Here is a 13,486-nt window from a genome sequence, read left to right on the forward strand (position 1 = left end):
CATGGGCATACTTGACACCAACGTATAGATTCTCGTCACTTCACTTATACATCGTACTCGACACTAACACATAGCAAATAAGACGCAACACCTATTCCCTCAAGCTAAGGTTAGGTCAAACACTTACCTCGAATTCCACGGCCAAACTCAAGCCTCAAATACCGCTTTTCCTTTTGATTCCACTTTCAATTCAATTGTATCTAGCCAATATTAACTTATTAACATCAATTGAAGCTCAAGAAATCAATCCAAAATAAAAAAAACTACGGATTCCCAACATTCTTCCAAAAAGGTCAAAACCCGACCCTGGGCCTGCTTGGTCAAAACTAGAGGTTCAAACTAAAACCCATTCACCCATTCCCCCACGAGCCCAAATATGCAATTAGTTTTGGAATCCGACCGCAAATCGAGGTCTAAATCCCCAAATTTGTAAAATCCCCAATTTTCCAAAAATCCCTAATTTCTATCCTTAAAGAACAAGATTTAGGCCTAGAAATTTGATGAGTGTTGATGGATGTCACACCTCCTTTTTCGCCCGCGCCGCCCGCGAAGGGGCGCAGAAGGGAGTTTTTTCCAATTAAAGGACAATCGAAACGGGATTTATTTATTTATTTCAGAGTCGCCACTTGAGAGATTTATGGTGTCCCAAGTCACCGGTTGAATCCCGAATCGAGGAAAAGAATGACTCTGTTTAACAGTCTGCGCACCAGAAATCCGGATAAGGAATTCTGTTAACCCGGGAGAAGGTGTTAGGCATTCCCGAGTTCCGTGGTTCTAGCACGGTCGCTCAACTGTCATATTCGGCTTGATAATCTGGTTTTATACAATTATGAACTTATGTGCAAACTTTAAACTCTTTACCGCTTTTATTATTATTATTATTTTTAGAATTGCAACGCCGTGAAAATGCATTTCAAACCACATCGCAATCAATGCACCCATGGTTGTTCACACGTTTTGACTCCGTTGAGATTTGGATTTGGGTCGCATAAATGCGCACCCGAGTTTAGAGATGTAGTATTATTAAAATCGTGCCTAAAGAATCTAACGCTTTATTACTTTGGAGAAGACCTTGAAATTTGCTAAACGGTCCATCTCGAAATCTAAATATTCAATTATACATTTATTGAGGGCCCCGCAATTTGTGCGTTTTATTGGGCGAGGCTCATCTCATTTATTTTAAAAGGACAATCTTAAAATGCTTACATTTTTCTCTATTAAATTTTGTCTCTATAAAATGAAAGAGAAAAGGTCTTAATTTATTTACATGCTTGAGTTGTTATAGTTAGGTTTCGAATATGATTCATAAAATCTGAAAATGATGCAATCAGGACAGTCTGTTGCCAATGCGGGCCCAGGCCCAACGTGTATGGCATAAAACTAGACCTGGGTCATCTTATTCACATGTTACTACCTAGTTACATTATACTAGGCATGTTCACAGTTTGTCAAATTAAAAAAAAACTTAGCAATCTAATTTTAATCCTAGACCATTTACATGCTGAAATTAACCAATAGTATTTAACTAAACAATATTCCTATAAGTTCCGAAATGGTCTATTCGTTTGATGAACTAACGTGCTTTTTAAGACATGGTAATCATCCAACAATAACGAATTAACTAGACAGAGTTAATACACCATTTATTTATTTTTAGGCAATATATAGATAGTTCGTCCGCTAAGCTATCGTCAGATGTTCCACTATATATATTAAACAGCTACATGATTCTGATTAGAGTAAGCTAAATAATTTATATATACAAATAAAATTCAGAATATAATTAAAATAAATTTAGAACTTCAACTCTTCATTTTCGTATTCATGTTTCATGTTTCAGTTTACAGTAACCAGCGTGTCAGTTGTGTACCTGATATTGGAAGCAAAAGAAAAGGGAGATCAGCAGAAATTCAGTAGCATACAACAACAACAACACCCAACAACCAGTAACAACCAGCAATGAGAAACCAGTGACAGATTTTAAAATCAAGATAAAAATCCAGAAACACCAACAACAATCAATGGACAGAAGCAAAAGGAATCTTTTCAACTTTGAAAGACTAGTTAATGTTTAGCCCTTAATTTCTGAATCCGTATATCAGAATATTTAGATTGTATATCAGGTGTATACTACTCTCTCTTTTAATTTCCAGAATGTTTTTCTTTGTATTTTTGGAAGTCTTAATATTTTCGGAATTTTTCTCTCTCTTCAATATTCAGCTCCCCTCTTCTTCTTTTTTCCCTTTTTTCTCCTCCTAAAATCTGTTCAAGTCTATCCTATTTATCTCTCATCCCAAACCCTTTAATCAATTAATCAAATAATAAAAACAACCGCTTTCTCTTACCAAACCCACTACTACATAAAAAATACAATTATTATTTATTTAATCAACTTTTCTTGAGCCCCGCAATTCCACTATGTCTTGTTCCCCATTTTTTTATTAAACAAGTGCATTATTCCCCACCATTATGTCTTGTCCCCCATTATGAATTATTTTATTCATTATTTTAATATTATTAATTTATTGGACACAACACTCAAAAATAAAAAATTGTTCAGATTTTCAATTCCAAAATACCCTTCTGAACTTACTGAAATTACCATTTTACCCCTGAAAAATACTGCAATTGACCAATCTACCTCGTCAGCTATAACCAATTGACCTAATCAATTCTAACCAAAATATAGCATCTATAACCAATTCCTAACCAAATTTTATGAACAAACTCAAACTAAATGATGAACAACAAAGAAAACTGGAATTATTTTGATTGAACAATATTTTTTAACAACAAACCTATCTTCAGATTCAACAACAATAACAAACAAATATATTCAAATCATTGAGCTCAAATTCAAATTAAACTTAAACAAAATAAATAAACAGATTCAAATCACTAAACTCAAATAATCAATTGATCTTCAAATTAAATCCAACAAAATTACAACAAAGATACATGATTCAAACTAAATCAAAAAATTAAAAACCAAAACATAAACTCACATTAAATCACTGGATTAAAACGAACTTCAAACAAAAAAATGAGTGCGAATTTAAACAAAAAAGATGACGGATTCAAATGATTTACACTAACACTCTTCTATATTAAACTACAACAACAACAACAACCCAGTGTAATCTCACAAGTGGGGTCTGGGGAGGGTAATATGTACGCAGACCTTACCTCTACCCCGAGGGGCAGAGAAGCTGTTTCCAGGAGACCCTCGGCTCAAAAAGGCAACAAGAGACACTATATTAGTACTATCAATAGACTCATAATAAAACACCATAAAATAATAAAAACACATTAATTGAACTAAAGAAATAATTAATTGAACTTCAACTTAAATCTAAACACATTATAATTAAACTAACAATTTCTATCTAAAAATAAATAAGAAAAATGAAACAAACTGAATAAAAAATAAAGAACAATCAACACGAACAAAAACAAGAATCAAACATTTAATGATTTCAGATCCGGAAATATCAAACAAATTACGGACGGGAACGAAACTTAAACCAACTAACCGGAAATGAATGACGATCGAAGAAGATGGTTGTTTTGCGTCGTTTGAAGACGACGCAACGACGAATTCAGAAACAAGAACGCAGCAGCAACGACGAAGCTGGAAGAAGCAGAAGATGAAGTTGTGGTCGTTCATGGCTGGTTTGATGGCGATGAAGAAAACGAAGATCGAAACAGTAGGGTTATGGGTAACGATGGCCGTGACGATGACGGGGCTGCTGGTCGTTTGGAGACGGACTGGAGCTGGAGCAGCAATGGCTGGACGACGTGCTGCTTGCTGCTGCTCGACGGAAAAAAGGTGGTCGATGAGGCTACGAAGACGATAAATCCACGAGGGGGGAGCAGCCATGGCAGCTGGAGTTATCGTGGTTGATGAGGTGAGTCGAGGAAGAAAAAGACGCAGCGAGGGGTGGTTGTTTGTCGAGGGAGGCAGCCATGGTTGATGATGGGCGTTGGAGAAGAAGAAGAAGAGAGTTGTTTGGACGTGAAGGAACAGAAGCAACAGGTAGGCATGGTTGGGTTTTGGTGAAGCTTGGGGAGGAAGAAGGAAAAGAGAGGAGGGGGGGCGGGTAGTTTAGGGTTTTTTAGGTTTGGGTTTTCAGAAAAAATGAAAAGGAAGGGGGTTGAGATTTGTTTGGGTTATGGACTGGGTTGACCAGATCGACCCGGTTTGAAATGGACCGGGTCGTAGGTGTTTTGGGCCTAAATTTATAATTGAAGAGGAGACCCAATTCCGATTTTCTTCTATTTTTTGCTCTCTTTTCTTCTTTTATTTTTCTTAAACTGAAACTAGATACTAAAAATCCTTAAATTATCATATAGAACCAAATTAATTTATAAAAGCTCAAATCAACTCCCAATAACAATTAACACACAATTAAATAATAATTACGATAAAATCACACAATTTGGACATTAAATGCTAAAAATGCAACGTACATTATTTTTACGATTTTTTTCTTTCTTGTAAAACAAACTTAATTACTTCTAATTGTGGAATTAAATCCTAAGTGCAAATGCGACATATTTTGTATTTTTTATTAATTTAACAACTAAACATGCACAGACAAAAATACAAATAATTATCCAAAAATGCCACGAAAATTCAAAAAGTGCACACAAAGGAAAATTATTTTATTTTGAATTTATTTGGGAGTAATTCTCATATAGGGCAAAAATCACGTGCTCACATCTGCCCCTCTTTGTCCGAAAACACAAAGAGTTTTCGTGCAAAGATAAAGTTAGCGGATACGAGCGATTTTTGCCCGTTCGAGTACTCCGTGCGAAGCATTTTTTTTAAAAAAGATTTGACCGAACCTTTGCTTCAGAGGTTTCCTACATATCCTGGGCTAAACAGGAATCAGGTCAATATAGTTCGGGAAGTTTTGGTAGCTGGGACTACCATGGGACTGCAATTTGCTGTTACTGTTGCTGCATGCTGTTATTACTATTTACCGATCTCCTTATTACACCGTGCTTAAAAGAAAAATCAAGAAGCTAGGCTAGACTACGGATTACAAGATCCCATCTATCTTCCATTTGTTCTTGATGCCTTGCTTTCTTGTCGGCTTGCGTCGATTCCGGTGCTTTTTTCTTCCGAGAACTGACGGGGGATGACACCGGCCTCTTGCTTTCCTGAACATCAGTTTGCATCTTTTTGTTCTGTCTGCTTGAGGATGCGGCTTCCTGCATTATGCTGTGGATCTTTTGTTGTAACCTTCTGCCTTTTGGTGGGTTACGGATTTCAAGACATGAAATGTAAAGACTGAAAAATATTCTGTTGTTATACAGGTGGGCGCCTAATGCTAAAGACATGAAATGTATTCCCTTGTTATACAGGTGGGCGCCTAATTTGTAAAGACATGAAAAGTATTCCCTTGTTATATAGGTGGGCACCTAATTTGTAAAGACATGAGAAGTATTCCCTTGTTATACAGGTGAGCGCCTAATTTGTAAAGACATGAAAAGTATTCCCTTGTTATACAGTTGGGCGCCTAATTTGTAAAGACATGAAATGTATTCCCTTGTTATACAGATGGGTGCCTAATTTGTAAAGACATGAAAAGTATTCCCTTGTTATACAGGTGGGCGCCTAATTGGTAAAGACATGAAATGTATTCCCTTGTTATACAGATGGGCGCCTAATTTGTAAAGACATGAAAAGTATTCCCTTGTTATACAGGTGGGCGCCTAATTGGTAAAGACATAAAATGTATTCCCTTGTTATACAGGTGGGCGCCTAATTGGTAAAGACATGAAAAGTATTCCCTTGTTATACAGGTGAGCGCCTAATTTGTAAAGACATGAAAAGTATTCCCTTGTTATACAGGTGGGCGCCTAATTGGTAAAGACATAAAATGTATTCCCTTGTTATACAGGTGGGCGCCTAATTGGTAAAGACATGAATTGTATTCCCTTGTTATACAGGTGGGCGCCTAATGTGTAAAGACATGAAAAGTATTCCCTTGTTATACTGGTGGGCGCCTAATTTGTAAAGACATGAAAAGTATTCCCTTGTTATACAGGTGGGTGCCTAATTGGTAAAGACATGAAATGTATTCCCTTGTTATACAGGTGAGCGCCTAATTAGTAAAGACATGAAATGTATTCCCTTGTTATACAGGTGGGCGCTTAATTGGTAAAGACATGAAATGTATTCCCTTGTTATACATGTGAGCGCCTAATTTGTAAAGACATGAAAAGTATTCCCTTGTTATATAGGTGGGAGCCTAATTTGTAATGATTTATGAAAATATATATTTTGGCAATGTTTATACAAGTAGGACCACTCGGGTCGAAATACAAAATATCCTATTCGAGGGCGGATGAACCCAAAATATCCTATTCGAGGGCGGATGAACCCAAAATATCCTATTCGAGGGTGGATGAACCCAAAATATCCTATTCGAGGGCGGATGAACCCAAAATATCCTATTCGAGGGCGGATGAACCCAAAATATCCTATTCGAGGGCGGATGAACCCAAAATATCCTATTCGAGGGCGGATGAACCCAAAATATCCTATTCGAGGGCGGATGAACCCAAAAATATCCTATTCGAGGGCGGATGAACCCAAAATATCCTATTCGAGGGCGGATGAACCCAAAATATCCTATTCGAGGGCGGATGAACCCAAAAATATCCTATTCGAGGGCGGATGAACCCAAAATATCCTCAAAACTTGAAATTGTCTTACCTCCATTTGTTTTTCAAAAAATCGTGCTGTCTTGCTATCCCTTAAAACTTGAATTGATTTCCTCGTTCCTCCGAGAAAATTTTCGACAATGACAGAAACTTTTCTGCCCCAGTTTTGATGCTTTTACTTGTGGTATGTTTTTCTCCATTAATAAGTTTTCCTTTTCCTGTTTCAAATCAAAGGAAATTTGTTAGTTTTAAAACATGGTGAGTCTCTTCCCCGCTATGTGTTTCATTATGCTATCAAAACTTGCTGGGTATTATTTTGCTGGGGATGAATTTTCCTTTTCTTCTTTCCCCACTCTATGTTGTCCGACCCTCTTGGAACGTGGTCGAAAATCTGTCGAGGATGCTTCTTCATCTCGATGATCTGCTGGGGATAACACTGCAAACCGCTGAGTACCACTGCTGGGGATAATCACTGCTGAGGATAACTCTGCTGAGTAAAATATGTTATCTTACTCCTTCCAAAACTACTTCCTTAAAGTAGGATGTTTCATTCCTCTGCAAACTGTTTCCTTTTGCAAAACTGGGTTTTCTCTTCTTCTTTTTTCTATTTTTTTTTTATTTTGTATTTGTTTTGTTAGCTTCTTCCTTCGAAGACTACCTCCCTTAAAACTCGTTTTGCCTTTCCCCGAAAAACTGCTGGGGATACCGCTTTTCACCAAACTTGTGTTATACTTTCCGAAAATTCTCGAAATGAACAAAAATTTCCTGCCCCAGTTTGACAATCTTTCTTGTGGCGCATCTTTCTGTCATTAGTTACATTCCCTGTCCCTGCTTCAAATCAAAGAAAATTTGGTCAGTTTAAATGTGGTGGTTGGTTGCGATACTCCTGCTGGGGATGGCTTTTCCATTTCTCCTTCCCTGCTCTGCATCCCAAAAACTTGTTGGGGATGATATTATTTGCTGGGGATGATCCCTTTCTGCTGGGGATATCTCTCTTCTTTTGTGGCATAGCTTGGAAACTGGCATTTCCCCGACCTTTTAGTCTCGTATGAATTTTTCAAATCATGCTCATTGCTCTTCTTGATTTGTCCACAGCCCTTGGCCTTGAGGTTTATAACCTTTGATTTCGGCAAGGGTATCCCTCTTGACACTCGTCAATCATTTTGTCAATTCCCTTTTGCTAGGGATATCTTTCTTGACACTGGCCTCACGCTTGTTCCTTGCTGAGTATACCACTTGGATGTACTAGTCAGATCTCATCTTGCATAATTGGAAATCTGATGGCCTATTTTGAAGTCATTTCTCACTTGTTCTAACCATACAGACTCTACTGGGGAATTTTTCTATGAAAGGATAAAGATAAAAAGGAACAGAATAAAAGACAAAGGAAAAAGATGACTCTTTAACAAAAGAAACTATAAATAAAAACCTATCAAACGCAGATACCGACTCTAATGGTCATGACATGCACATGTGGCCTATCCTCCGCCGTCAATCGTCTTTCAAGATCTTCATTTGGCGATTCCCCATCTGATTCTCAATCTTATTCGACTTGTAGTGCCCGAAGGGTTTTCACTATCAAGCCTCTCTCATTTTGGTTTTTCTCTCAATTTTCATCGCCTTATGGTATCCGTGAAGATTTTCACCGATAAGACTCTCTCATTTGTATCATTTTCCAGCTGGGGATTTGGAGTGTTGCTGATATGACTCTCTCTGCTGGGGATTCTTTTCAGCTATCAATTCATTTCCAATCCATGATCCTTTTCTTTGTTGGGATTCGGGGTGCTATCCCCGACTTCCGTTTGTATGACTTGGCATCTTTCGAAGACTGGTCAAAAGGTCTTTCTTTGGACCGTAATGTGGGTTTTTGGATAGGCTAGAAAGAACGGGTATTAAAGGCTAAAAAAAAAATCAATTTGGAGTTCAAAATTACAACCTTCGGAACCATATTTGTTTACAACAAGCGCAACCCTTGCCCCAGCTTCTTGCTTGGGGATTATTATTATTATTATTATTATTATTATTATTATTATTATTATTATTATTATTATTATTATTATTATTATTATTATTATTATTATTATTATTATTATTATTATTATTATTTTACACTATGCACATTATGCACATTATGACCGAGCTGTGAGACGCCTACGTATCCTCTTTGAGGAATCAGGTCAAACGTAGTTCCCAATTCCTCCGTTTTCTTCTAACTTTCTTTTGTTTTTTGTTATCATTTTCCTTTTCTTTTCTCTTTTTTATTTTTTTCTTTTTTTTCTTTTTTCTTTTTCTTTTCTTTTCTTATCTTTTTATGTTTGTGTTTCTACTCTTTTCTACTGATTCCGAAAGAGGGGTATGAAAGAAAACAAATAAGGCTCAAAGGGTTAACGAAGGATAAAGTGTTTAAATAGCAGAATAAAATGCCTTCGTCATTCCAATCTTCAAAACATGTCAAGTGTAAACAACATAAAAGATTTGTAGCCTCTTCTGATGGTGCTGGATTTGACAATTATATTTACACATTTGCTTTTTCATTTGTCACCTCGAAAGCACTGTTGGGAAACACTCTCACTCTCATTATCATGAACGACCCTCATGTCAATTTGGCGAATCTTGCTTTTAACGGTTTTCTTTATGTTTTACTTGCCCTAGTTCCACATGACTCGAGCTCCGAATAATCTCAAACTGTCCTTATTTCCTTTAAATGTTCTGATCCCTTCTCCAGGGTTTTATGATTAACTTTTAAGATTAGGCCCAAACTGTGTGCGCATGTCATGTCACTAGAATCGGCGCTGAACGAGGGCAAAACAAAAGGGATAAAAAGAATTAAACAAAGAAGATGACTGGAAATAATAAAAGGACGGATTTTGCATTACCGGTGAAATGGTTCGAATAACAAAACAAACAAAAACAAACCAAAATAAAATCCCGAAACGACATGTACAAAACTTAAACAAACCGCTATGACAAAATGGAAAGATAAGAAAGTTTGACACAAGACAACATCCGTATTACAACCCTAAGAATAATCTGGAGAACAGAAATGACAACAAAACAAGCCACCAAAAGCTTCTCTCCTGCTAACCAAGGAACGGAACGTCCTCCCAATTCTCGAACCTGGCATCTTAGCCACTGAGCTTTGCATCAATATTGCCAAGACCATTACCAACTTCAATATCATCAACCTCAGTCAACAAGTTCCCAATAGGATTCGAGTGCTCCATGTCACTGTCCTCGATCACAATCAGATTTTCCTGGATCATCCTTTCTATTTCTCTTTTCAAATTACGACAACTCTCAATGATGTGCCCTCTGACATTGGAGTGGTATGCGCATCGTGCAGCATGATCAAAGCTTCTTGCACGTGGATCTGGAGTATATGCGGGGAGCGGCTCAATCAGGCCAGCATGCCTTAGCCTTTCAAACAGACTTGCATAAGATACTCCGATAGGGGTGAGAGCCTTTCCTCGCTTCAGCAACCTCTTGTTCCTAAATGCTTGATTGGGCCGGAAACCTGATCCAGGGGGCTTCCGGTAGGCTTGTGGGGGTGGATAGGCCTTTTGTTGAGCTGGGTATTTGGAAAGTGAAGCATGTCTTTGGGAGTCTCGTGGAGAGAAGTAGTGATGGGGAGGGGAGTAGCGTTGACGAGTGATGGAGCTACTCGGGTAGCTAGGAAAGCTACTATAAGTGGGTTGGGATGGTGAGTATGGGGGATCATCCATTATGGTGTTGGGTGCTTGTGTAAGGACAGAGTTCAAGAAGCTTGGCGGTGGCGGGGGTAGTGCTTTCCCAGTCGTCCATGCCTGATACATGTCTGCCACATGCTGTCTCAGCATTTTCACTTCTTCTACCAACCCGTTGTTCCGTTCGACCAGTTGTTGTCGGTCATTGGTATCGACCCACTCGGTTCTGAAGTTCTGTGTCATTGTCCTTTGACTTTGCTTTGCAGGGAGGAGTTACCACAACCAACCACTTTTCTATATATGAACACAACAAAGTGAAGCCATCACGTTAGTGTTAGGGCATTTGACATATAATCATATATCAGAGATGCAGTGCACCTAAGCAGTTAAACCATTCTATCACGCATTCACTTCAGTTACGCGCGTCATTCCGGCTTCTTGTAATTGTGCCCCTTTGAAAATCTCCCGCACTTTCCTTTATTTCTTATTCTTTTTATTTTATTTATTATTCCCTTTTTTCAGTGGTGGTAGAATCTTATGGAGATTGCCTACGTATCATGACCCCGCATGAATCAGACCTTGCGTAGTTCGGACACATAAAAAGTAAACAACAATAAAAAAATTTTGGAATTATTTAAAGACGAACAACAAGCTCGAAAGTCAAACGGCCCACATTCTCTAATCCAAAGAAAATACAAATTCAAACAATATAAAATGACAGATTCCTCCCCTTATATGCCGATTTTGACCAAACGGTTGTTTTTGCAAACATGGCCCCTTCCCAATTTCAAATGAATTTTGAGGCCGGGAATATTATTTTATTACATTTCACAAACCTGTCCGTTCTTTTACGAAAATAGCCTTTTGAAAATTAAAAGATACTTCTAAAGCTATCTCGGCAAGAACGGTTTAAGACACCGCTGAAATTGGCTCGGCTTATTTTGACTAAAAATCCAACCACCATTCATCTGGCCACTGACTCTTTATATTTTTTTTTAATTAAAAAAAAACCTGGTGTTGCAAACACAGCCTTTCAGCGTCTCGGGGACAAATATTTTAAGGTTGCGTTAGCTAACCAGCCAAAATCCTAAAAAAATGACCCAAGGTGGTTGTTTATACAAAGTCAGCCTTCCGGCGTCCCTTTCGGGAACATTCGGCTATTTTTGACAAAAACAGCACCACCCGACTTATTTATGACAAACACCTGACATTTTATCTTATTATTATATTATTATTATTATTATTATATTATTATTATTATTTTGTGGCTATTTTAGCAAAAGGGAAAGTTGGACCCGATTAGGGTTGCCTACGTATCTCACATCCGGTGAGAATCAAACCAACGTAGTTCGGGTGATCATGAATAAAGTAAATGAACTAACTTTTTTTTTTATTTTTTATTTTATTTTTTTGAAGGAAAGACTTATAAAGAAGAAAGGGAGCATTTTTGCAAAGAAGGATTTCTAAAGAAAAAAGATTTTTTTTTTTTGAATTTCGAAAGAAAAACTTCTAAAGAAGAAAGAAAATATTTTTGGAATTTTACTTTCAATTTATGAAAGAAATGCTTCTAAAAAATATTTTTGAATTTTGAATTTTCTTTTCAATTTTGAAAGAAGAATGAAAATAAATTTTTTTTTGGATTTTTTTTGGAAGAAATTAAAAGAAAATATTTTTATTTTTATTTTTTTTTAAAAAACAATTAAAAAGACTTTCTAAAGAAATCAATAGTGGAAAATATTTTTGGATTTTTTTTTTGAAAATTGGGGGTCTAAAAAAAACTTTTCTAGAAAAGAAATAAAGAAAAATACTTTTTGGATTTATATATATATATATATATATATATATATATATATATATATATATATATATATATATATATATATTTGCAACAAATAATAAAACCACGTTCAACACACGACTCTTTTTATTTTCATTTTTGGCATTTTCATAAACAAATAAATAAATAAAAAAACCATTTTAAAAACAAGACTCTTTTTCATTTTCATTTTTCATGGCAAGACAAACTATTTTTCTTTTCTTTTTTTATTTTATTTTGAAAACAAGACAAAGTGAAGATTTTTTTTCTTTTTCGTTTCACCAAAATGACCAACCTATTCTTCCAAACTTAAATAAAAACACTCTTTTTTTTTTGAGTGAAATAAAATAAAACATTTTTCTTTTCTTCATTTTTTTTCAAGATTTTCGGTAGAATTTCGTCAGTATTTGGGTATTGTTTTTTTTCTCTTTCTAAAATAGGCAATTAATTCTCTACACTGTTACTTCGCTCTTTTTTTCCCACAATTTTCCAATATTTCTGATTTTTCGAAGCCGGTCAGCATGCAAGTCTGAAGCAAATAAATGCATAAAGCAAACAGGATGCAGCAGGATGGTCTTTTCATTTCAGGTTGCTAGTCCTAGACGGACCCAACCCCTGTGTTGAGTCCCTTAAGTCAAATGCAACATGATGCAGATAAGCGTTCCTACTAGGGATCCGGCATGAAGCTGAGTTATTCTAGGTTCATAACTTGAGTATTTGTTCTAGACTGTGTACCCGAGTGGACAACTCGAGTCGAGGAGGGGGCTACGTACCGGGGACCCGCGAGATCGTCCGGCTTTGTAACTTGTCCGGCCTCTTTCTTGTTTTAGGGTATGACACTAACAGAATAGAGAGTCTCGGCCAGCGAGCACATCCCCGAAGATGAGAAGAGAAGGGTTTCGGCACAGTTTATATATAGTTCAGATAATATCAAAGCGGTAAAAGCAACATCTTGCACATTTAGGCCAAAACATGTAATAAAATCAAATAATAAATAAAGCCAAATAATAACAATTATTCTAAGCTCGAATTCTTAAACCCTGAACCAGAGATTCTGGGTTCGCTCCCCAGCAGAGTCGCCAGAGCTCCCCAGAGAGTTTTTTCCAATTAAAGGACAATCGAAACGGGATTTATTTATTTATTTCAGAGTCGCCACTTGAGAGATTTATGGTGTCCCAAGTCACCGGTTGAATCCCGAATCGAGGAAAAGAATGACTCTGTTTAACAGTCTGCGCACCAGAAATCCGGATAAGGAATTCTGTTAACCCGGGAGAAGGTGTTAGGCATTCCCGAGTTCCGTGGTTCTAGCACG

Source organism: Nicotiana tabacum, chromosome 3 (assembly GCF_000715075.1).
Source record: "Nicotiana tabacum cultivar K326 chromosome 3, ASM71507v2, whole genome shotgun sequence".
In the NCBI taxonomy this organism is placed as follows: domain Eukaryota; kingdom Viridiplantae; phylum Streptophyta; class Magnoliopsida; order Solanales; family Solanaceae; genus Nicotiana; species Nicotiana tabacum.